Below are 24,253 nucleotides of genomic sequence, written 5' to 3'. Positions count from 1 at the left end.
TGATTTGAAGTTAAAATTTCCTATTACCAGCTCTAGTCTCTCTCTTTTTCAATTATGAGGTCACCTCAAACAAAAGCAGAGCATACATACAGGGCAGAGGGATAAATCACAGGTGGGAAGAGACAGATGTTCCATAGGGAAGCCTGGAGCATCTGAGAGAGTCAGCTCTGGGGTTAAATACCCTACGGGAAGCCCTTGAGGACTATGCCAGTCCCTTGTCTATTGGTACTGTCCAGGCATGGAGATGTCCTTAGAAGTTGTTCTGCTGGCAGTGTGGGAAGAATAGTTCCCTGTATATTTTTAATCTGTTTTTATAGCCCTACATTTCAACCCAGAGTGCTGCAAAAGGACTCGCACGGGAACATCAGTGTCTTACAAATTCCAAGAAACCAGCTGGGTTGTGGGAAGTACCAATTTCATGATCAGTTGATTTACAAACCCTTTTTTTGTTTAAACTCTTTAGAAAAAAATCAATATTACTCCTAGTTATTATTATCTTGTTTAATGTAGTGTAACCCTCACTTTTCTAAATTTCATACATTCAGATCATTGGGTTATCTGAAATGTTGGCCTGTAATCATAGGTGACACTGAATATATATTAGTATAAATTTCTACTTGTTCACAATTCAACACTTACTAGGGAATTATCCTTTCTGTTATAGCTGTATGTGTAAACCCAGCCAATTAATTTTCCACGGGCCAAACATTTAGCTGTTCCTAACAGAGCTTCACTGATGCTCACCAGGGTGAGATGCCCGGCTGAAGACAGCAGCCAGGAACCCATCTGCAGCATTCGGGGTGGCAGCTCTGAGCACTCCCCAGCCCCAACAAAGAGCTCTGCCTTGTGTTCTGAGGCAGACCAAGACATCCTGCATACAAATGCATTAGACTGAATCTACCAGGGAGTGGGATCGACGCACTTTATCATTCCTATTAAGAAAAAGCAGGAAAAATCCTCAAAAACTACAGGGTTGTTTTATTCAGATATGAGCACACACTTGAATGCAATCAAGTGACAGAACTGTAACAAACTCCCACTCACACAGAGAGCCCGTGTGACAAACCTCGTGTGTATACATGCTCTTAATCTGCCTCAGCTATGGGGTCCAACATCTTAGTTTAAGCTTATTTTATTAAAGCCATTTGATGTTGTGCCAAGCCATTGCTGTTAGCCCTCCTTGCTAATGCAAATCAGAAAAGGTTGTGTTGTCATCTACTCTGTACAGAGTATTTCCAGGCAATAACCTTTCTGTGCTTTCTGTAAAAGAGGTTGTGTTATCCCAAGGTGTAGAGGACAAAATGGCCAGGTGCTCACCCTCATCGCTGTGGACATTGCGTTAGGGATGGTGCAACTTCTGCACTGCCTTTGAATTTTCATTAATAGTTGGGATTGGGATCGATTGGCATCAACACTTGGGGAGCGACTCCACAAGGTCCAGAAGGCTCAAACTCAATTCTGCATGCCTCCTTTCCTGGTTTCCATCTGGGGGAAGGCATGTATGGGCAATCTCTTGTTTCCAAGGTAACACCAACTTGTTGATACAATAGCTGTGAACCGTTGCACAGCAGGAGGTATCCATTTGTTTACATCTCTGCCCTATTTATTATTAGATTCCTTGTGGGTTTTTTAGCTTCACATTTTTGTGTATTTCTCATAAACAAGAAAACAGTTGCCTACATTTAAAATCGAGGTTTGATATGAAGTAGAAGGGCTGCTGATCAAGCAGCTTTCAAGAAGTAATAGCATTTAGATTTTAAAAAAGGGGCATAAAATTAGGGCCACACAAAGATCGGTATCATGGGCACAACAAGTCTCAAATCCATATGCCCTTCTCCGTGGCTCACTGCTTGCTAAGTGGGCACTAACATTTCCCAGGGAAGCTTTTTTTGTAGCATGGGCAGCACTTTCATGACCAGCCTTTAGAGCACTCCTTGACATGTTGTGGAAAATCCACATTGCAGCCCCGGAGTATCTTGGAGCACCTCTGTGAGAGAAGGCTTTTGGAGGTAGACCAAGCCTCCCTGTTTATGTTTGCCCTCTAGTTTATCTACTTTCACTTGCTAACCATGCTTGTTAGAAAGCCAGTTTAAAAGATAAATTTTGCACCTCATTTATTCTGTCAAAGGTATGGGCAAGCACAGGTGTCAGTGTGTGTGCTGGAGTTGGTAGGAAGGGAGGCGAAGAGAGGCTGTCCCTGTGTACTTCATAATTTATTCCTGCAGTCCCTCTGGGACCTCTTCCCAGGGTTACATAGCTGTTGGTGAATTTGTCCTGTGTGTTTCCTGGCACATTCATAGGGAAATTTGATCTCTCTGGCTTTGGTTTCATGACCTTGTTTTCACATACATTGTATACAAGCCATTATAAAACCGTTCAAACTGGCACAATCCTCTTAGAGCAAGGTAGACCAGAAGTCCAGTTCGGAGATCCCCAGATTTGACAACTCAGCATTTCATGTCCTGTCTCAGAGCATTAAGCTGCTCCTTAGAAATGGCTGAGACATTTTGTCTTTATTTATTGTACCAAAATGCAGGATATTCCAATGCAGTGACTCTAAGTTTGGCAAGGTTATGGACAGCTCCATGCTGTCTCTTGCTCCAAGCAGTATTCCTCAGCTTTGGTATGAGGTAGAGTTACTGGCGCAGCTGCAAAGCAGAATACAGATGTAGGTTAATCACTGTCTCTTCTATGACGATTCTGAGAAAAATTTTGCAGGCACTGTAGAAAAGTCCTGTAGAGCATTTAGATTTTGTCATATTTCCATTAGGATTATGTGCTTTGAAATCAAGAAAACACCTGCTCCTTTCCAAACTTGGATTTCCTATAGTGCTGTTAAGACCTGCACAAAGACAAACACTAAAATACTCATTGCCTCTGGATGCTCAGTGAGATTTCCCCAGAGGATATTGTGGAAGACAGGGGGAGATAAAGTGCCTTCAGAAATAGAAATTTTATTGAACTATGTCTTGGTATGGTAGTAAGCTTATTAACTCATTAAGGAGCAGTTACAGGATTTTTGGTTGCTTTTGGTGCTGCTTGGTAAGAATTACCCTACCGTACTTCTAAGCTATCTCCCTTACTTCACCTCATCAATACAGGGAAAAATCCTGATAACCTGTTGTGGTTAGTATGTCACTGGCATAATAGTCCTCTTTGGGTATTGATGATTCATCTTCTGCGTGCTGGAAAATCATGCAGAGAAATGGATTTACATAAACAAAAATCTTTTCTGTCTGAGTGTTACGGGACTGTTTGCAAACGCTGTTTCTGAACGTGCTGCCTGGGCAGGCCGGCACAGATTCAGAAAGCTTGACTCTGACTTCATGTGTATTGTTCACCTGCATTGAAGTGTGAAGCAGTGAAGTTTGGTTTCCCGCAGGTTTGTGTGCACCCTGTGCTAGTCAAAGCCACAGGAGCTAGGGCTGTTGCCTCTCCAAAAGTATATGGTACCACATTAAAAATTGATGAAGATGTTAATTTCCTTGTTCTCCTTTATTCATCCGTATTTGCTTGAAATATGTAGGAACTTAATATTTTTGCTGTCTGTACTCTTCTCTCAAAGTTGGTTGAAATTCACCCAGTTGGTCAGAAGTTACTAAGAGCTGGCAAACTGGGATGGAGAGCCATTGCCTCACTGACTTTGGAAAACAGGCTAAAATAGGTCTAAAAGGCACCTCCAAAGCTTATGGAATTCATCTGCCTGTTTCAGTGCAGGATATGCTGCCTTTACCAGCCAATCAGCCTTAGCAGATGTTTTTCGAACCTGTTGTTAAAAATCTCCAGTTGCATGCTCCTCAGGGAATCAACACCATTGCTTAACATCCTTATGGATATGGAGCATTTCCTAATACCTAAGTCTTCCAAGGTGCAATTTGAACTTGCTATGCAGGAAGTCTTATTTCTCTAATTCCTCCTGAAGGTAACAAGAGTGTTCAAATAGGTACAGGTTACAGGAGAAGGCTCTGTAAAGCATGTTTGCTAGGTAAGTAATGATCAAATTTGAACACCCACCTTTGAGTTTCTCTGCACTTTTTTTCATATTTCTGCCAAATGCTGAGGAATTCCTATTAATACCTGGATCTAGTTAAAGACAGTGAAAACCCTACTGTCAGTCTGGCATAGCTTTCCACCTCTCTGGGGGGCTGTGCTCCCGAAGAGTGGGTCTGATTCTCTCAATAGGAGGCCTGCTTTACCTGGATCCTGTCAGTTGATGTTTCTGATTCTCTAGGGAAACCAGAGTTTTTCCCCTGCATGAGATCTTTTGAGGCTTTAACATCTCTGCTGAGAGCGAGCTTTTAAGGTGAGCAGCCTGGTTCAGCCAACCTCAAAATGCTTCTCCCTACCTTTGCAAAAAATCCCAGCCCAAACCAATCCTAAAGCCCTGACCTTGGGTTTTTTTCCAGCTTGGCACCTTAACTCTGCTGAATTATTCAGATGATTTCCATCACAGAAAAGCCAAGATGACAGGGACTCCTTCCTGCCTGGTGCAAGTCACGCACGCACCGAGAAGAGCCCTGCCCAGAAGTTTGCAGGCTCAGAGTCCCAGTGTCCCATTCCTGCTGTTTATCAGCCCTCCCCTGCCACATGCAAGCGCCTTGTAGCCCTGTAATGGCTTGGCAGGCAGCTCAAACAGGCAGGTACCTACCTGCAGTAAAATCTGTAGAAGTTTTTATTATTACTGGTATGATGTTGCTTGTGATTTTGCCTTTCACCTTGTTTTGCAAATAAGTAAGCGAAGCGCGAAGCAGTGATTAAGTGCTGAATTCCCTTTGTTTTTTGAAAGCCCAATGCCTGAGCGCACTCCGAGAGCAGCCGAGCAAGGACGGGGTGTGCAAGTGACATTTCAATGAAAATATTCAGCCTCCAAGAAAAACAAAAGACAATGGAGGGAAGTGCCGTGTTTGCCAGGTTCCTTAAGGAGTCTAGCAAGGACGCACTGTGTTACAAAACAGCGATACGCACGCCAAGCCACTATCACATCAGGATGCTAATTAAAGCAAAACGTAGATCTGCTGCACTGCATTCCTTAAGTGAGATTTATTCTCATACCAGTTGGTGGGGGTTTTTGTGCCTGTAAAGCGTTATGCAAAAGGCAGAAGGAAATAACTCGGCATTCACAATGGGATTTATATGACTGATAAAAGCAAGCAGAGTTCTTTAGCAGCAGAAACTACTTATGTCCAAGCATCTGAGAGTAGCCCCAGCCCCTCAGCACCACCTTCTTCTGCAGGTGGTGTGTTTATTATCATTATTAGTAATAACAGTAATGGTAACAGGAGAAACACCACCAGCAATGAAGAGCACTGAAGATGATGACTGTGGACCAGAGGATTCAGTTTGTTTCGTGGCACAGGATGGGAGATCAGCTGCACACTCACAGACTCTGCTCTTCTTTATTTCCAATACTTCTGGCTTGGGATGAGGTATCTCAAAAGTGCCAGCCCAAATTAGTGCCCTGCACCCACTGAAAATACACTGGGTCTGTGTTAAAAGCCTTGGATCCCATGCTTCCTGCATGTCCTCATGCTGCCCAGGAATAAGATGTGTGGTTAGATGTATGTGGCAGATGGATCTCATGGGGTTTATTGGCTAGGACACTCAATGGATGGACCAAGGAAAGACCTGTTCCCAATTCCTGGTCAAGCAAATATACATGAATTTCATATTAACCAGCTATTGGGTAAATTGTTCACTTGTCTTTGTCGGTTTTTTTGAGCAAATGCTACTTAAAAACTACAGCACCAGGAAGGCTGAGGCGCATCTGGGCATGCTGGGGAGGAGGCTGCAAGGTGCCAAGGGAGCTTTGCTTGGGCTTTGGCACAGGTGAGCAGAGACTTAGGGGCTTTAGTTAGGCAAGACTTCATTTCCTCACAGCTTGTGGAGTGAAACATCAGTGATTTGGGCAAAGCAGCCTTTGTGAGTCTGCAGTAGAGTAAGAAAGGGCACTAACCGCACGCTGTGGATGAAAAAAAGTCTTTTACTGATTCTATGGACAAGAGTTTTTTGAACTGGGGGGATGGTGCTATGGAAGGCACAGCTCTCTAAGGGTGTATCCAGCTGGTGAATGTGGAAAGCAAAGAGGGACAGCAGCAACAGGGTTCAGCATGTGTGACACGACTGGGAGCATCAGACCATGATCGTGGGAGAAGGAGAATGAATCCTGGGCCCATTAAAGCCTTCATCACAGACATATTGCAGATGTGGGCCCAAATTGCAGAGCTGGGATGTTAGATTTTGAAATTGCCATTATTACCTGGACATGTGCAATACAGGTTTTGATTCCAGCCCACTTCTAGTGCTTAATGCAGTCAGAGCATGGTCTATCAGTATAGCTCAGAAAAAAGGTATCTTAAAAAAAAAAATCATGCCTTATCAAAATCTTCGAAAGCATATTGACTGAACAATGCAGGCTACCCTCTTCAGAGGCTAAAGGAGTTAATCTCACTGTACTTCAGTACTTTCCCACTAAATCTTTGCAAGCTTCTGACCACATAATAATCTGACCCCTGGCATTGTGCCCCTGGGAACTGGGTAGGAGCTATTAATCCAGCATCAATTTCATATCTTTTTCTGCGGGGAAAAAAGATTATTACATCAGTTGGGTTACACTGGTGAGTGTTCAATACAAAGGAGTAGCTCCCCTTTTCCAGTGGCTGAGAGGTTCTAAACAGATTAGGAAAGGTTAATGTTGGGGTTGAGATCAGGGCGTAGGCAGATTTGTTGGTAACAGATTAACAGACCACAGAGTGATCACCAAGATGACTTTTAGACACTGATAATTGTGTGCATTGTGTATGATCCTGAAAGTGTGAATGTGCTCATTGGATGCTGCTGCCCTTAGCACTTTGGTTTTTCTTCTTTTTTCTGGCTATGGTAGGACTTTTGGTAGCTTCTACTCCCTGTGTCCCCTCCAAACACAGCACCTTCTCCTGGGAGTGGCACATGAACAGTAACCCTATTGCTTCCTCATGCTGTTCTATGTGCATGGGCTTCAGCTGTGGCTAGGAGCAGGTGTTTTAGAGTCCATGGGCATCAGTCCAGCCTTCCTACAGCCACAGAGGAATGGTGAGAATCTCCTTCAACTTGGGGACTATAAAAGACTTATGATTTCCAAAACCACTTGTAGGCAGTCAGCTTCAACAGGTGTAGACGACTGTCAACATCCTTGCTCCAAAGCTTGCACTCATTACTGTTAGCTCAGTCTGAAGTGTCCCACTATGGACTCATTACCAAGGCAACACTGAGGGGGTTTTTTTCAGTCAAAGTGCTATGCTACCTCTGATGGAGACTGATTTTTTTCTCCCTGTAGCCTTGGAAATAAAGAGATAATGGAGAAACATTTCCACATTTTCATTGAACAGACAGCATTATAATGTTGTTTGCTTTTACAGAAATGTGAACAGTCCAGGCAAAAATGGATTTTTTTCTTTAACATATCAATTGTTGCGAAGCTGCTCTTGTCAATAAGGAAAACAAGAGGTCTAGCCAAGATTCCAAATAAACCTCGTTTTAATGTATTGTTCTTTAAAGTTACAGAAAGATTGAAGGTCTTTCTGAGAGTTATTTGAAGTACTTTCTGAGGGTTATTTGATGTAATGTCCCCAGCAAGGGCCGGTACAAAATCCTTAGGGTGAGAGTATGTGCCTTGATCGTTTTTTTACAGCAATAAATTTTTCCTTCAGCCCACCAGCAGTTCCCTCACTAACTCCCCAATTAGGGCTCCCTGTTGCAGCTGGGCATGGGGGCGTATGTGCCTGTATTGTATAGCTTGGTCTTGTATGGGCAATTCACAGGGCAGAAACGTACATCTGCCAGTAATCCTGTATAATATCACTGCTTCCCTGAGAGCCAGAGTGAGGCCTTTCTCTCCAAACAGCGGGCAGGTAGCTATTTAGAGCCCTAGCAATTTTCTCTCCATTTTGTTGGCTTTGGATAACCATCTCCTTCCTTTCATGCTTTGCCCAGAAGTTTCATCTGGTTCCTTGATGTTCACGTAGACACTGAATGAGCCTTTACATTTAGTTCTGCATCTCTCAGTACCTGTTAATTTATGCTGTGGTGCATTAAAATCAATTAAATAGCTGGTGTTTAATTCAGGAGGAAGGGGCTTTGCAGCACGGCAGATAAGAAATGTTAAATCCATATATGCCACAGTATGAGAATTCATTATGATACAGTAGGATCCCTCTCAGGCACAACGTGGAGGCATTCTGATTAAATGGCTACACTCATTTAAAAAGAAAAGGACTTTCATAACCACCTGGAAAGCTCTGAAGTGAACACAGCATTGAAGCAAGATGCAAAATTAACATTGGTGTTCACAAGTCCATTTTTTTACACGGCGAAAGCATCATTAACAGTTGATTTTCCCTCTTGAGTTTTCCTCTCCAGGGAAGTTGTACAGACTATGGCGAAGAGGACAGTAGTAGGTTCACAAATGTTACATGTCAGTATGTACCAGAAGACAGTTAATGATTCTGTGGCCAAAAAAATAGGCTTAATTTCAGAAGCATGCTCATATCTCAGCTCCAACCTCTGTTCTAGGCAGTATAACCAGGTGGGCTACTCTGGGCAAGAATCTGTAAGCAACTCTAGAGTCAGTGTTGGGCTGCCTTGCAGTTATATTTGTATTGTATTATCCAGTGAGTCTATGTAAGATACCTAGAAGAAGAACCCCTTAAGCATGATGATGATGAAACATTATCATCCCATTCATATTCATATTGAAAGAAAAGATCTCTTGCTTTGCATTTTGTTTGGTACTTGCCCCAAAAACTCTACATAGGGCATATTTTTGAAGCCAAGGAGATTCATCTAGTTTTCTGTGGCTGGGCTGAAGGTCAGCACCCTAAACAGGATTGTCTAAAACCTAGAATTTTTAATGGAAATACAGGTTGCTGTTTGAAACCCTGTTTTGACTTCCTTTTGTAGTACTGTGGTTACCTCTTCTTACAGAATCTATTTTCATAGGACTGCAGAAGTTCTCGACATAGTTTTCTGATTTAAACATTCTTCCTGGAAAATTATTCAATGGAAAATAAATGTGGAGGGTTTTGTTTTTTTCTTTTTTCTGAAAGAGCGGTTAGGTCTACTGTAGCCAAACTTTTACTTTCTTAAGCATTTTTTTGAAAAAGAAAATACTGCTGCTGGTGAAACCTTTATTTGATGCATTTATAGAACATGTGCTCATTTTATTTTGATTCATGCCACATTGTTATATCTTAGAAAGGAAATTTTTTCCCCTAAATTGGAGGAAAAGTGTGTTCAGAGACCCAAATACTAATGTCGTCTTTTCCCTTCTTCTCCAAGACAAAATTCCCATTTGAGGCTGCGTGATCCTGTCTTAACTGTAAAAGGCTTTCTTTACTACGGTACTGAAGATGGTTTGGAGGAGTTTGGTGTTTATTCTTTCTGATTATTCTGTTGGTTAGTAGCACTTAACTACACTGTAATTCTATTTTCTTCATCCCTAATTGATGATACTTTAAGGAGCACTGACATACACAGATGAGATGTAGTGGAGCCTTTAAATATCTGTTTGTCCCTGAGGAAAGAAATAGCCCTCTCCAAAATGCATTTTAATGAAAAAGAAGTCAGAAATACAATTTGAAATCCACTGAAAGAGAGCTGAGATTTTAAGACCTATGTAAACATACAAAGAGGCAGCTTTACTAAAAACTGGGGTTGGCATTCTTAAAATACAATTAGCAAAATAAAATTAATGCAAATATTTATCCCTGCCTTAGGGTTCTTGCCATTAAAACTCTGCTGTGAGTCTCTTACAGCTCCAGAGAAGGGGTTATTCCTTTAGGAGAAAACAGGGCCAAGCGTCCACCCTGCCATCATTATGAAGATCCTTGTCATGACAGTAGTGTTAGATAAACTCAGTCCTGACACTCACGGTCACCCTTTTGTAAAATGTTACCCAGTGCCACTGGACAGAACTGTAAACATATTAAGTGATACGGAGCAGAGAAGAGGGAAATTACCTTGCTCTGATTGCTCACGGGTCTTATCTGTGGCAATATTTATCTCACAACAGCCCAGGGTCTTTTCCATTGATTAATGCTTGTTTCCCTGTAAGCATGGGGCAGGACAATTTGCAGCAAGTGCTTCTGATGTTTTGCTTCTTGGGGTTGGAAACTCTCTGCCAGAAGCTTTTAAATCTGCTCTTTCCGGAGGTTTTTGCAGCTGGATTTGCTGTATAAAGATCTTGATTCACATTGGTGCTGTCTTGCCTAGTTTGAAGGGTGACAAAAGAAACATAGGTAAGATTTCTGTCACTGAAGATTGCATCATACTTTACACCAGATGAAATGTATGTTAAAAAACAAATTTCCTGGGGAAAGGCATTTTATCTTGCACCCTCTTTCCCAGGAGCTTAACATGGTTGAAGTTATAGTCCCTTTCCTCACTGTTGAGATGTAGCCAGGCTCAGGAGAGCCACAGCTGCTCTGAGAAACAGCATATGGGAACGTTTTATGGAGAGACCATTTCTCTGCTGTATGTGAGCATTTACTTTATGTAGGATGTTTATGTTTACTCTATGCAGGAGTGAGGAGCACTGCCGGCAGCACTACCCACCAAGATGGAGAGAGGTGCTATTGAACAATCTCTCCTTTAATTCTGGACCCAACTGAGCTGAATTAACTTGAGAAATTTGCTAGTGTATTCATGGCTGTGTATATTCAAAAGTTTAGTGCAAAAAGGCAACTGTTTGCACAACAGCACAGGCAAAAAACAAAGTAGGAGGAAAAGAAAAAAAAAATCAACTAACTGAGGTAGCTGTTCTCTGTGCATTTATGTGAAGGACTAGAGCTGCTCTCTGGCCTGAATCTCCTTTTTTCTTGGAGTATGCTGTTAAATGTGACCAGGTGATAGTCATATATTAGGTTATTACCTGTGGCTGAGCTTCTTTCCTGATTGCATGTCTGCTCTCAGCTCACTCCACTTGCACGTATCTTCATCCAGGGATAACTTCACTCCTGCACAAAGTGCTTTGCTACAGGTTTCCCTCATCACACAGGCAGGTGTACAGCTCTCCAAAACTGCAGCGGCATAGTGTGCCAGAGACATCCCAGAGGGGATGGTACTTGCTACTCATCTCATATTCTGCTATAGGTCACGTAAAGCCAGTCTGTATGTTACAACCCCTTGGATGCTGGCAAGAGGCCGGCACAGGTGTATTTTATTGCTTGGTTGCCTTTCCTGCTGTGTGACAGCCTCTGGCAAGGCAAATGACATAATGGTGTGCCTCTAATGTCTTGAAGGACCACTGCAAATACCTGTCTGCCATTAATGAGTCAGGAAGGATTGGCTGGCTCTAAATTTTGGTATGCTGCTGTGTGCACTGCTGATGCAGCCCCCTGAACAGGGGCTCCTGCTGCCACCGCAGGGACTGTGGCAGAGGAGATGGCTCACGACTTGAAAGACGAGGAGGGAAAAGCAGAAGCTGAGCCATATGGTAGGAAAAGTAGAAGCAGAGACAGTATCTCAGTGGTAGGTGCTCATTAGTCTGTCTCTGATGTGCTGGGAAGACTGAGTGTATTCTGCTAGAGGAATTGCAGTGTTCTTCTGTAAGCTAAAAACAGTGCAGAGTGGGTAAGGGACAGGTCTCTTTATCTATGGAAAAATATTCTGCTTGTTTACCAGCAATGTGTAGCAGGAACCAGGGGCTGCTGCTCTCCAGAGTCTTGCAAGGATGTTTTTGTGGTTAAAGCACACAGGTCTCAAAATCTTGAGCTCTTGTCTTAACTGTCATTGATTTACATTGTGGTCTCAGATCATTTTGTCGTGTAATTTCCCTGCCCACAGAAAGAGAATACTTTCCTAATTAATTCTGGGTAAAATTAATTGGTTTTGATTTTTTCCCCCCCCCCCTCAAGTTAATGCTACTCCTTATGCAGTAAGTTGTTAAAAGAAATTAGTACCTCTGGCATTGTCCACCAAGGAGCACTGTGGTTCATCTAGGAATGAGTAAAGGTGAATGGATTTGTTTGCTGGGACCTATTGGCTATTTTGGAAAACATGTTCAGGTATGCCTCAATACCGTCTGGTGTTTCCCTAGGTACCCCAGGGTGTACACTACCTGTGCAGCAGCTTTATCCCTCCATCCGATCCATATCTGTGCAGAAACCTATACAGAACATAACCCAGGCTGCCTGGGTTATGCACAACATGATCAGTGATGGCCATTGCATAGATCTATTGATTCTTATGGTGTAGATATGTGGAAATCTAAAGCAGTAGAGGTATGACATCCAAAGTTAAAAATCCACTTACATAGAGACAGGATTTTGTCTACTGTGCACAGATGTGGATGCAACCAAAGGCATCATACCCATGATGGAGGGGAACAGAAAGAAGCAGCAGTTAAAACTTTGGTAAGGGAGAGCTATAAAACAGCAGTTTAAACCCAAGCTAGACAGAAACTGAACAGCAGCATCCATAATTGAATATCCATTTCTTTATGCTTTGTGTAGGTGGCAATGGTTATTACAAATAAGGGGACAAAGGAGCACTGTGCCTGAGCACACAGTTCCTCAGGCTGGTTCCATCACCTCCCTCTGCTTTGGCCATCATGGCTCGTGCTCCCTCTGTGCAGCCGGAGTGCAGTGTGCCTGGATCTCTGTGGGGTTGAGGTGAGGTGGGTGATGTGGGAATCCCCAGTCTGCCCAGGTCCCCTCCAGGTCAGAAAGAAAGTCACTCTGGGTCTCTTCCCCATCTCTCTCATGTTCACATGCCAAAGAGTGAACGCAAAGTGATGGATGTCCCAGGACACATTACAATAACAAGTAAGATAACTAGTAATCAGCTCTATGCTTGAAATACTTTTTGGCTTCAACAATAAACACCAGAAGGGGCCTTTGGAGGAGATTCTTGGTGGCATGAGGGCCTTAGATTTGATATAGACACCTTCAAACCCACCATACCCTGCTGGGAAAGTTGTCTGGGTGTGCTTGGGCATCTTATTCCTACTCTGGGGGTGGATATGAATGACCTTTTTGACTACATCTGTACCAGTAAATAAAAAAGGTCTGTATCGGTGCTATCCACAGAGCTGTGGTCAGGCACTGGCCAGGAGGATGGATGGTTCAGGGTGAACTGGTCCAGGGCAGCATGCCAGCAGCCCTGACAGCATGGACGATTGTTGGGCAGTGCCCTGATCCCACTCAGGGACAGGCCAGGCACAGCCTGGTCTCTGGTCCTCCTTTGGGAAGTGGAAATAACTGCCCTTTCTGTCATGTATGAATGCTGTGAGGGTAAGTATGTTAAACTCTATGAAGTTTTGAGATAGTAATGTCAGTTTAGGCATGTAAGTGTCTCGGAAAAATATATTGTACAAACACCAAGTGGTTTAAAGTGCAAATTTTGGCACAGTGATATTGATTAAAGGCTAGTTTAGTTTGATGTCAAAGATTTTCTCAAAATAACTAGTCTGAATCCAGCTGCCTCTCTGCAAAAATATGGATAATGTCACCAAAAAGCCATTAAACAAGGTATCTAAAGGATTTCTCCTGGTTTGACTTTTGAGATTTCAGAGCAGGACACATCGGTTCATCCATTAAGAGTTGTTGGTCTGGCACTGTTACTGCTGTCCATTGCCTCGTGGCACAAATCATTGCAGCAAGAGCTTCTTCCTGGCATGCTTTTTTCAGAGGTTTCTGACACAATTTAAACTTCAGCCTGTCCACTTTCTCACCACTGGCGTGAACACGAGGGTTTTAGTAGTTTGCAGAGTTATATTCTGTGATGTAATTCCCACCTGGGTATGCCAGCCCTTATTTAGCCACAGGCACCTGTGTATGGTGATTAGGTCTCTCCCAGATGGAGGACAAGGAGAAGAAATGGGAGAGGGAGCCTGAAACAGCAGCAGGAGAATTGACTCTGTCTTCAAGACACTCTCTTGTGTACCCTCAGTCATGTGTACTGTTAACACAAAACTTACTTTCTTGCTGTTTACTTAATCTATAGCCTCTGGTAACAAATTATATTCATAACCTCTGGGTCTTGGTCCTGGTGAATAGTTATTTTCAAGGCAAAGGAGATGCGTACTGTTTTTATTATATTTGGACTTTGGATGCATAAAATAATCTTTATTTTCAGTCTGAATATGCAAGTGCCCTTTAAAATTGCTTTCAGAAAACATATTTTCTTTCCAATGTGTTGCTTCTCATATAATGACCCATTTTAGACAATTCAGCATTATTTATGTTTTTCAGGGAAATCCCTAAAACAAAAAGTATCCTACTTTCCTTCATGCTGAATTCTTACTCGGTAGATAACATCAGGTGCCAGTGCAGCGCTCTCTTGTACAATTAATCTGTGAAGCCTTTGCCTTATAAAGCAAATACAGTTGCTTATAAGGTTTTACTTCTGGTGATCAGAATTACTTTTGAAAATTCTGAAACTTTATTTTCTGGTAAATCATAGAATCACAGACGGGTTTGGGTTGGAAGGTACCTTTTAAAGATCATCTAGTCCACCCCCCCCGCCTCTGGGCAGGTACATATCTCACTAGATGAGGTTGCTCAAAGTCCTGTTCAACCTGAACATTGATGACTCATGTCCAGCTTTTCATCCACCAGTACCCCCAAGCCCATTTGTGCTGGTGAGCAGCAGGTCACTTCTCTGGTTGGACAGTCTATCACCTGGATTAAAAAATTATCCTCAGTGCACTCCAAGAGTCTCTTGGGTCACTTAAAGCTTTCTGGCTGCTTCTGCGGCAGATGTCAGAGTGGTTGAAGTCCCCCAGCAGGATCAGGGCCCACAACCATGGTGTATCCTGTAGTTGAAGGAGGGAGTCTCCATCAACATCCTCCTCTTGATTAGGTGGTCTGTAGTAAACACCAACCACCACAGGTTTCTGTTGTTGGCTTGGCTTGTTCATCACTGTTTTTCAAAGACAGCTCTGTGCGATTGTTCAATTTTTAATTTTTTTTTTTTTTTTTTTTTTTTGCATAGAGGGCAACCCCACTGCCCCTCCTTCCTTGCTTGTCTATATAGATAAATAATGGATAATAAAATTTGTACTAAAAATGCCCTATTTTAGACAAAAGAACCAAAGTTTAACCAGCACCAGTAGTTAAATTTGACATGATGACACTTGTCCAGAGTTTCTTCGCTAGTTATTTCCATTACTGGAGTGAGGCTTTTACACCCTGGCTGGGCCACAGGATCTGCCTGTTTTCAGTGTTCCTCTGACATACATGACATATGCAAGATTTCCCTTTTAAGCCCAGTAAGAGTAAGATTTCTCTTAATTACTTGTCTGAGCGTGTGGTGGGGACTTTGCCTTGGCTCCCACAGAGAGGCAATGCAATGGTATCAGGTCACGCAGGGCATTTCAGCCAGACTTCTACAGATGAATCATCTGAAGGACTGTTTTTGAAAGATTGGGCTCTTGTATTTGATTCACTCTCCTTGGTGAGCTGAAAATAGTGTGTATTGTTCTCATAATCCTTAGCAACTTGAAAACTGCCATAAATTGAATACTTTTTAATCTTTACCTACAGCAAGAAAATAGGCTAATTCAGTTATTCCTGCAGTTACTTAGCTAATGCTAATTAACTGAGATTTTGATGGCTTTGTTTTTTTTTTTCAGCAGTTTTCTAAACATTTCACTTATCATTTCAATGAGTTCTTTACAAATCTGAAGCATAGTGAATAGACTTGTTTCTGCTGTGTGCATTGCTAAGTTAAAGCAACATGTAAAAATATAACTGTCCAGGAAAAAAAGACCTACTCCTACAATCTTATTAATCATAGATTATCAAGATCTGTAATACCCTGGATATGGGGTTTTTTTTGCAGGGAAGTTGTTTATAGTCATGTCATAGGAGAAAAATAAAGGCAATGTTAAGAAGTGCTACCACACATTGGTGGTACCACACACTGGTGGAGTAGTAGGGTTCATAGAGGACAGAGATTACAGACCACCAGAACTAACAGTTACACCCAAAATTGATCTGGAGGACTGTGAATTCCAGCTTTGGCTATTTTAAGTACTATTTTGAGCTGCACTTGCTTTATTTCCCCTGAAATCTGCTCCTTCTCAGTTGGGCTACAAGCAATTTGGAGAATGATTTACGCGTGGTCACATAGATTGGTTGAAAGTCCTAGGTAGATAGCTTCAGTCTGATACTAATCACTTAAAGTTTTAAAGGCTGTAGGACACCTAAGATCATCTTTCAAATGACCAGCACAAGTGACTACACACACTGTGCTATGAGGTGGCACCATGTATGGGTCTGCATAGTGGCAGATTTTGCCCTCAAAAGCTAGGGCATGGTTGTTCTGCATGGCTGTTCTGTGGCTACGATGATCCAGTGTTTACCACCAGTTTGAGCGGGAGTTACAGTTGTATCTTCAAACTGTATTGAGCCAATGATTTCTGCCCTGATCTGGCTCCTGGTCTCAACTGCACTGAGCAGAGGCTTGCTTGCCTCTCCTGTCAAAACTGCATTAAGCAATGGAGTGATGAAAATTAACAACCATCAAAATATCTGGGACTGTTAGATAATCTCATTCCACATTCAATAAGGAATGCCCTCCTCCTTTTACTGTACAAACTAAATGCCTCAAATGGATCTTCAAGGACTGTGTGGAGGGATTGAAAGCAACACAGAGAACAAATAGGACTAGTGGGATAGGGGTGAGCTGCACTGATCTGCTTTCTGTGCCAAGCCAAGGAGTGAGTATTGGCTCTGATACTCCCTGGGGGTTTTCTGAAACACACTGCGGAGTGCAGAGACCCTGTGTCCATGCTCATATCTGGGGGCACAACATGCTTCTGCTGAATTGAGATAGAATTTTTCTGCTAACTTGGATAAGATCAGTCCCAGAGGTGAAAGATCAGGTTTTACCTCTGGATAGAGCTGTAATAAATGAAAAAACATCAGCATTGCATGGAACGGTAGAATGCTTGTGATAAGCTAGGGAAATAAAAATTACTTTGGCAAACAAAACTCCCAGATAAAGTATCTAGAGAAAGGGTCAGAATGGACCAAACATGATGTTCACAGCAGAGAATTCTTCCCAGTCCTGGCTGGATCAGGGAATTTTGGTAAATAAAGAGGGTAAGGGTTTCATTCAAGATCCCTGGGCCAAGTGTCTAGGACAGACTTGCACCTACTTTGCTTATGACCAGTCTGCTCTGCATCTCAGGTATATCCACACCACAGAGCATTTGGCTCTTGGTCTCCTCAAGGCCCCAGATGGTGCCACGATGGCCCTCACACATGATCAGTATGCTGCCTGGCTTTTCTCAGTTCGGAGCATCTCACAGGATGCGAAGGACCATGTTGCAGTCCACCACAACAGTGCTTTTATAACGTGACACCGAGGGTGTGAATTGCATGACCTGGTGACCAGTGTGGGGAACTGGGAAGTATTGGAGAGAGATCTCATCGTAGTGATCCAAAACAGAGCCGGGGTGTGAGCTAGGAGGGGATCCTTGGACCTCAGGCATCCAGTGCTTAGGTGAGTGCTTTAGCTCATTTCCTGGCTTTCCTTTAGTTGGCATTGTAGATGTGTCCTGTATCTCCCTCCCAGCAAAAGGAGACCCCCAAATCCTGAAACTGGATCTGCATAGTCAGATCTTCAAGCAAATCCACAACCTCCTTGAGATGATCAGCATGTCTCCCATCCCAGCCAATTTCAGGATCAGGGAGAGGGTCTTAGGGCTGGTCTTGGTGTCTCTGGTCCTGGAGGCTGGGCTGGTTGCTACCCTACCAGGTTGTCGGTCCCAAGTTAAGCTTAGCAGCTGGTGGGTAGGAGTCAGTGCTAAGGCAGCATCCTGTGCTTCCCTGGCGGTGTGAAGAGCTGCTCGGCGGTGAGGGAGGAGGGGAGGGAGTATGTTGGGAGGAAACTGTCACGGATCTGCCTCTCATTGCTGCTCGCAGTCCTACGCTGGTTGAGTCAGAGCTGGCGGGAAAGGCGAGACACATGGGCAGTCTCTGGGAAAAGTCCACACTCAAAAACAGATTTATGAGGAAGAGAGAACCAACAGGGCTCCCATTCTAAGGGCTACACCTGAAGGACTGTGCCTGGTGTTACAGAGTGGACAAGGGTGAGGAAGATCATGCTGGAAGGCTGTGGTGGATAGGTGTTGGTGTACTGTCTCACAGCCCCAGGAACTGTGAATTTGCCAGCACTGTTGGCCATTGGGAGGCTCAGCCTTCAGCACGGACCAAGCCACTGCATTTGAGCTGCTGAGAGCAAACGAGCAAGATGGTGCCATCTCCACCGCAATATCCAGTGAATTTCCTTTCCTTGATGCCCTTCAGCCCTCACATCGTGGGCTGACAAGCATCCACATGGCCATCCCAGCACACACAAACACTGTTCTCATCAATAACACTTTTTTTAAAAGTTCTTCAGGAGCTACTTAAAATGTTTTATGTCGTTCTCAGTTCAGATGTGTGAAGCCAAACAGGGTGAGCTTTGAAATCAAGTTTATGTTCAGCAATAATCCAGAGAAGAATTAGCAAAGACTTCAAAGTTAAATTATCCAAGATAGCATGTCAAGCCATTGAATTTCAGTTTAGCAGCATGCCAAAATATCTCAAGATGTCTCTTATGATGTATCTCATTGTTTCTTATAATCTGAGTAGTAGGAAAGTGATTAAAAATAAGACTGCATCCTTCTGTTTCTCTTTGATTCACTGTCTAAAAATTCAAGATGTTTAAAAAGGTATTTATACTCATACATTTAGGCTTCTGCAGTCATTTATTTTACTATGCAGTTTGAAAGTGATTCAGTTAAGCAATTAAGGTCTAAACTAAATTGTCACACACAAAAAGGGATATTTGCATATGTTACTTATGGCACCCATTTCAAGTTGATTTCCTGGAGAGAAACGTGGGTCTTTCTGTTCCTTCCTCACAACTTTCCTGATAATTTTTGAAACATTGGCTAACTTGAAAGGTATCTGATGGAGGAATAGGGTTCTTGGATCTAAGTGGATCCCTAAGAGTTTTGTGATTATATCTCCCTGATAAAGAGAGAGCCTACAAGTGCCTCTACAGAGGGAAATACATATTCTTGTGAGTTTTGGAAGTGGTAACATGTGCCCCATAAACAGCTCAGTGTTTCCCGGTGACTGAAACAGAGAGGTGTTTCCTTTTCTAAGTATAGAGTAGTTATTTTGAGGGCTTGACAGGGGAATGTAGAGTTTCATGCATCACCCACGATGTTTGAAAAAGCATTAGGATATTGAGACTATCTGTGACAAGAAGTACAGAAATGATTTAAGAGTCTGGCAGGAATGCCTGGGAAGAGTTTAAAAGAGCTCAAGAGGTTCATTTGACCAAGCAATGATTAATATGGGGTATGTTATGCACAGTATCTGGTGGATGCAGACTGCTAAGGGAGAGAAATTGGCTGCTGTTGGAAAACTGTGACAGACCTTTTCTGATTACTCACAATGACTGCAGGTGTTAAAAAAGCCAGGAGATCAGTTTCTGCAGCGCTGTTAATGGCAAGTACAGCTCTGTAAACCTCTCTCTTTCTGCAGAAGAAACATCAGCAAGCACCCAGTCTAGGATAAACTATGCTCTGGAAGGACGTTTAGGTTAATGGCTTACATGTGCATGTGGGACGTTGCTCAAAACCCTTGAAGTCACTGTGAGTTTTTCCATATGCTCCGTGATCTGTGATTCAGGCACTTGCTGAGGTGGGGAGAAGGATGTATCCATTTTTTCAGGGAAAAGCAAATACTGTCTGCAGAAACTTCTGTTCAGTAAGAAATTCCAAAGAAAACTTTGGAGCTCATCTCTTCTGTGACATTAAGTTATGGTAATTTTAACATATTCTTTTGAATTTTAAAAGAGAGTAACATGTACTCCGTAAACAGCTCAGCATTTCCTGGTGGCAGAGAAGAGAGGTGTTTGTGATTTTGGTACTAGTGTTGGGGTTTCCATACACCCTCAGAAGGAGGAGAAGGAGATCCTGACAAGGTTTATGTTATAGCAGCAGTGGTTTATTTCAGCAGTAGCTCACAGAGGAAGAGCAAGAGAATTTGGGAAGGGTCCTTCTCAGTGCAAGACCTTTGGAAACCATCATCCACCCAAAGGACATCAAAGCTGAGGTTTCTGTGGTGGTGCTGGTTTGAGACATCTACCTCAGAGAAGGTAGAAGTGATGTGAAAGTAAGAAGAAAAGAAAAGGAAATTTTTATGATGAGTATGAGGACATACTTTCCTAATACTTGAAGTTATCTTCTGAATGAAGTGTGAACAGATCTGTCATTCAAAGCTGAATAGGACAGAGAAGTGGAGAGCAATCCTGCAGCTTCAGAGGAAACAGTCAAAAGGTTGATGGACAAAATGATGCAAGAGTTTAGCTCCCCATGTCTGGCTTCTGCAATTTGAAATTGCCTCTGATGCCAAGAAAATTAGAACAGAAACTGGCTAATATTGTATATGCACTGGGTATGGTCATGTGTGATCAGTAATGGGCCATATAATGAATTTCCTCCTGAAATTTTGCAGAGTACATTTTGTATTTTAGTGATGGAAAACTGTACTTGGCTTGATTCATCTCTGAAGAGCAAGAATTTTCTGAGTAGCGTTTATCTTCAGGTTTAACCACACTTTATAAATGGGTTTGTTCTGTTTTCTTTTCCCAAGTAGGAAAATTCACTCTATAAGAAAATTCTTTCAAGATCTAGTCTGAATATAGAAACTACTTTTGTGCAAATCTGAATATAAACTTAAGAGAAGAGACAAACTAAAAAAACCCTCTTGAGGTTATTACATCAATCTCAAAGTTAATAAGCTGGAAGAGAGTGCATTTTAGATTTTATATTAACTTCCTTCAGACTGAGAACAATTTTTCCTTGCACTTCAGTTTCCATCTCATTAACTTATTAATAATTAAACAGCTGAAAAATAAAAGATCTGTTATTTCCCATGTAACGTCAATCTATAGATTTCTAATTAACCAGCCTTAGAGCATTGAGAATCAGTTCCTCTAACAACTGCTGTTACTACCAGCAAATTTTAGTGGCAGAAATAGTTTAACTGGTTTTCTGTGCCAGAACAGAGACCAGAGGCCAGCTGAGATTTTTCTTAGCACAAGGGCCACAACTAAGGTGGGAGCCTGGGAGCATCTCCCAGCATCCTGGGCCCACGTACGTGCTCTAGGTGGATATCTGGTCTGTGGGGTGATGCATCCCATCCTCTACTGGTTGGAAAACCTGAGAGCATGGACGGGGAAGGATCTGTCTGTGCTCCCAGCCTGGCTGTGGGGCATGCTGCCATGCTTTGTGCTGGGAGGTTAGCGATGGCATGGATACATTGCTCTAGCCTTGGAGATCTCAGAAGCACTGGAGCTCCTAGATGAGACAAACAGCAGAAGGTGAAATGAAAGCATTTGGAGGGGGAAAATGTGCTTTAGAGCACAGAAGGAGCCTGTGGTGGTGACAAAAAAGAAATGCAGTTTTCAAAACCTAGTTTTGCCTGTTTCCAGGATGAAACTGTCTTACCAGCTACTCTCCAACACTTCAGAAATCTCGTGTGGTTTGCTGGCAGAAAAGTTGTTAAAGGTATATTTTATCTCATGATTGTGCAAATGCTTTCTGATGTGACTTTGCCCCATAAATAATCCTCTACACAAGGAAATGAGAATCACATTCTCAAATTATAGCTCCCGATGCACCAAGTGCTTCTGGCTAAAGAGACCTCAGTCCATGGAAAATATCCCTAGAAACTCTTTCCAGGTTGATCAATATGCTCTTTCAGAGTAATTTTAAAAAAAAAGAAAAAGTTTCCTGGCTAATAACTTAAAGGACAGTCATGTATATAGGGTGAAACTGCAAAAGCTCTTTGGTGATCTCATATTCTGCCTGCTAGAATGGTACTGAGGCTCCTCCTGTGGGGATCACAGAGAAATACAAATGATGAAAATACTGGAAGCAAGTAGAAAAAGTGGCTGAAGAGCAGGAGGAGGAACACCAACTGATCGGTGAGGAATGAAAGTCTTTGCAATGAATCATACGACATCCTTGCCAAAAATATAAACCAAAACCAATATCTGTCCTCTCATTTCTACAAAGCTTCAGAAATTGCTGGGTTTTTTTCTGAGTAACTTTTCTTCTCTGCACTCTTTGTTGGAAGCAGTGGCACTGATTCAGGCTGAAATCGGGGTTCTGTGCGTTTGGGTTTTTTGGTGGAAACACAGGCAGGTTAATGTTGCTGTTTGAGCTCTAGGAAAGCCCTGACATCCCAAAGTTCAGTCTTGCTGCCTTCCAGAGAGCAGCACAGCATTGCTTTGCTGAGGCTCAGGTGCAACTCCTGTCACCTTTTCTGGGAATGACACCTACTCTGTCCTCTCAGACAGGACATACTGCCTTGTCTCCATCTTTCCCTGCTCTTAATTAACACTTCTCCATAGTCCAAGGGGAGGTTTGCACAGCAACTGATGAGACCTATGCAGTGAAGACCTGCAAAATTGGCTTTTCTCAATATAATCAAAAAAATGAAGAAAATGGATTTGTTTGTCAGATAAGCCCAGTAATTACAGTGGTGGCCTTGTTCCAGATTGGATTTATCATGGGAGTGGAATTACATATCCAGTCTGGCCCTGCCTGAACTTCTGTTTAGGAGGTTCAGATCTGGGAATAAAACTTGCAGAGGCACGTCTATGCAGGGATGGAGAGATAAGGGCACATCTATCTATGCAGGCATAGAGAGGTGAGGGCCAAATGCCAAGAGGGAATTGGGCATCCGAAATTACATTGAGCTGGAATATAAATGTTGACATCCGAAGTGGTCGTAATGAAGACTTTCACTCAGTGGCCACCATCCCTGAGGTTGGAAAGAGCTCCCTAAGTTGCCTGTTGTTATTTGCTCGGCTCTGAACAGTAATGAGCAACTCGGCACTAACCTAATTAGCCAAATTATCAAGTCCTTCCTCTGTCGAGCCCTGGAGGAACTTGGTTTTGGCAGCCGGACTCCTGCACATTTAGCACACACCAACATGGTTAGGTCCAACAGCAAATGGAGCTGTAGCTTCTGCTCATTCCAGACCCCTGCCCCAGGAGATGGTGCCAGGTTGTGACCTCCACCCTTTCCATAACGTCTTCAAGGGTGGGTACCCTTCCAGAAACTGGTGATGGGGCTTTGATTACCTTCCTGGAGAAAATGCCAGGGGAATGCCTGAACCAACAGTAATGCTTAGTTTCAGTATCTGCTCTTTTTTTTCTTGCCTTTTTTTCTGTTTGTTTTCTGTATTTCCATATTTCCAAAGCCACAGATATACTTCTCTTTCAAACAGTATGAAGTCATGGGGGAAAATAGTGAAGCTTTGTAAGAAACAACACATATATTACATAGAAATGCAACATAAACTTAATACTTTTCTTCTTCCACTATAGAGGGGATTTTTGTGAAACTTTATTCCACTTCAAAATTTGTAAAAAAGATATAAGAAATCAGAGACTAAATACATCATTTGTGCTTTGTGGACAGCTTACATTTACAAAGCAATGGCAAAATATTGTCTGAAATTCTGTATACTTACATTTTACTTTCACACATCTTACGACGCTTAATTTCTCTTCATTTATGCTCTGGGCCAGCCAATTTAGCTCGGCATCAGAGGAAGTCAAGAGCCCAAGAGATGAATTTTAATTAGAAGGCAATCAAACCACCAGATGGCTCTCTGATGTCTTAAATCTTCACTTGGGTAAAATAAATTGACTTTTCTTGAAAACAGTGCTAGAGTAAATTTTAAGCAATGCCCCAAAGCTGAAACATAAAGTGTTTTGCATAGTTGTGAGAATAATTTGTAGACTCTGAGGCATTTTTCGGAGTGTTTTATTTGTTTAATAAAAAGCATTAGTGTCTGAATCACTAGTTGCTTTCTCATTGTGCCCTGTGATCTGTTCTCAGTATGGCGTTTGTTTAAAAATATTTTTAATGTTTGGGTTTAGTTGTACAAAATTACAGAAAATAAACAAAAAATAAATTAATTCTCTCCAATTCTCAGTTTTAGTGTTGTGATGCTTATGAGAGTGGTGGCAGTTTGTGGGCTGAACCCCCCAAGTGCTGGTAAAGGTGAGATGGGTATTTCCCAGGTGGGGTGATGAGGGCAGGGGGACAAGGTGACCTCCCAAAATCAATGAGCTATAAGCAGAGGTGGAGTACGGTATAGAAGCAGGGTTGTGAGATAAACTCTGAGCATCATCAGTACCCTAAACCAGGAGAGGCCAAAAGGAGGAAGCCTTCATCAGAGTGAAAGAGGAGAG

At 42.5% G+C, this 24,253-nt stretch overlaps 1 protein-coding gene across 3 annotated transcripts in view; it reads left to right on the top strand.

Annotated features, from left to right (window-relative positions):
* Positions 1–24,253, top strand: part of CAMK1D (calcium/calmodulin dependent protein kinase ID) — a 227,004-nt gene that overhangs the window by 137,530 nt on the left and 65,221 nt on the right. The gene's annotated exons all lie outside the window — the stretch shown is intronic.

This window comes from Athene noctua, chromosome 3, assembly GCF_965140245.1.
Source record: "Athene noctua chromosome 3, bAthNoc1.hap1.1, whole genome shotgun sequence".
NCBI classification, from domain to species: domain Eukaryota; kingdom Metazoa; phylum Chordata; class Aves; order Strigiformes; family Strigidae; genus Athene; species Athene noctua.
Note: the sequence above shows the minus strand (reverse complement) of the source record. Positions and strands in the feature narration are given on the sequence as shown.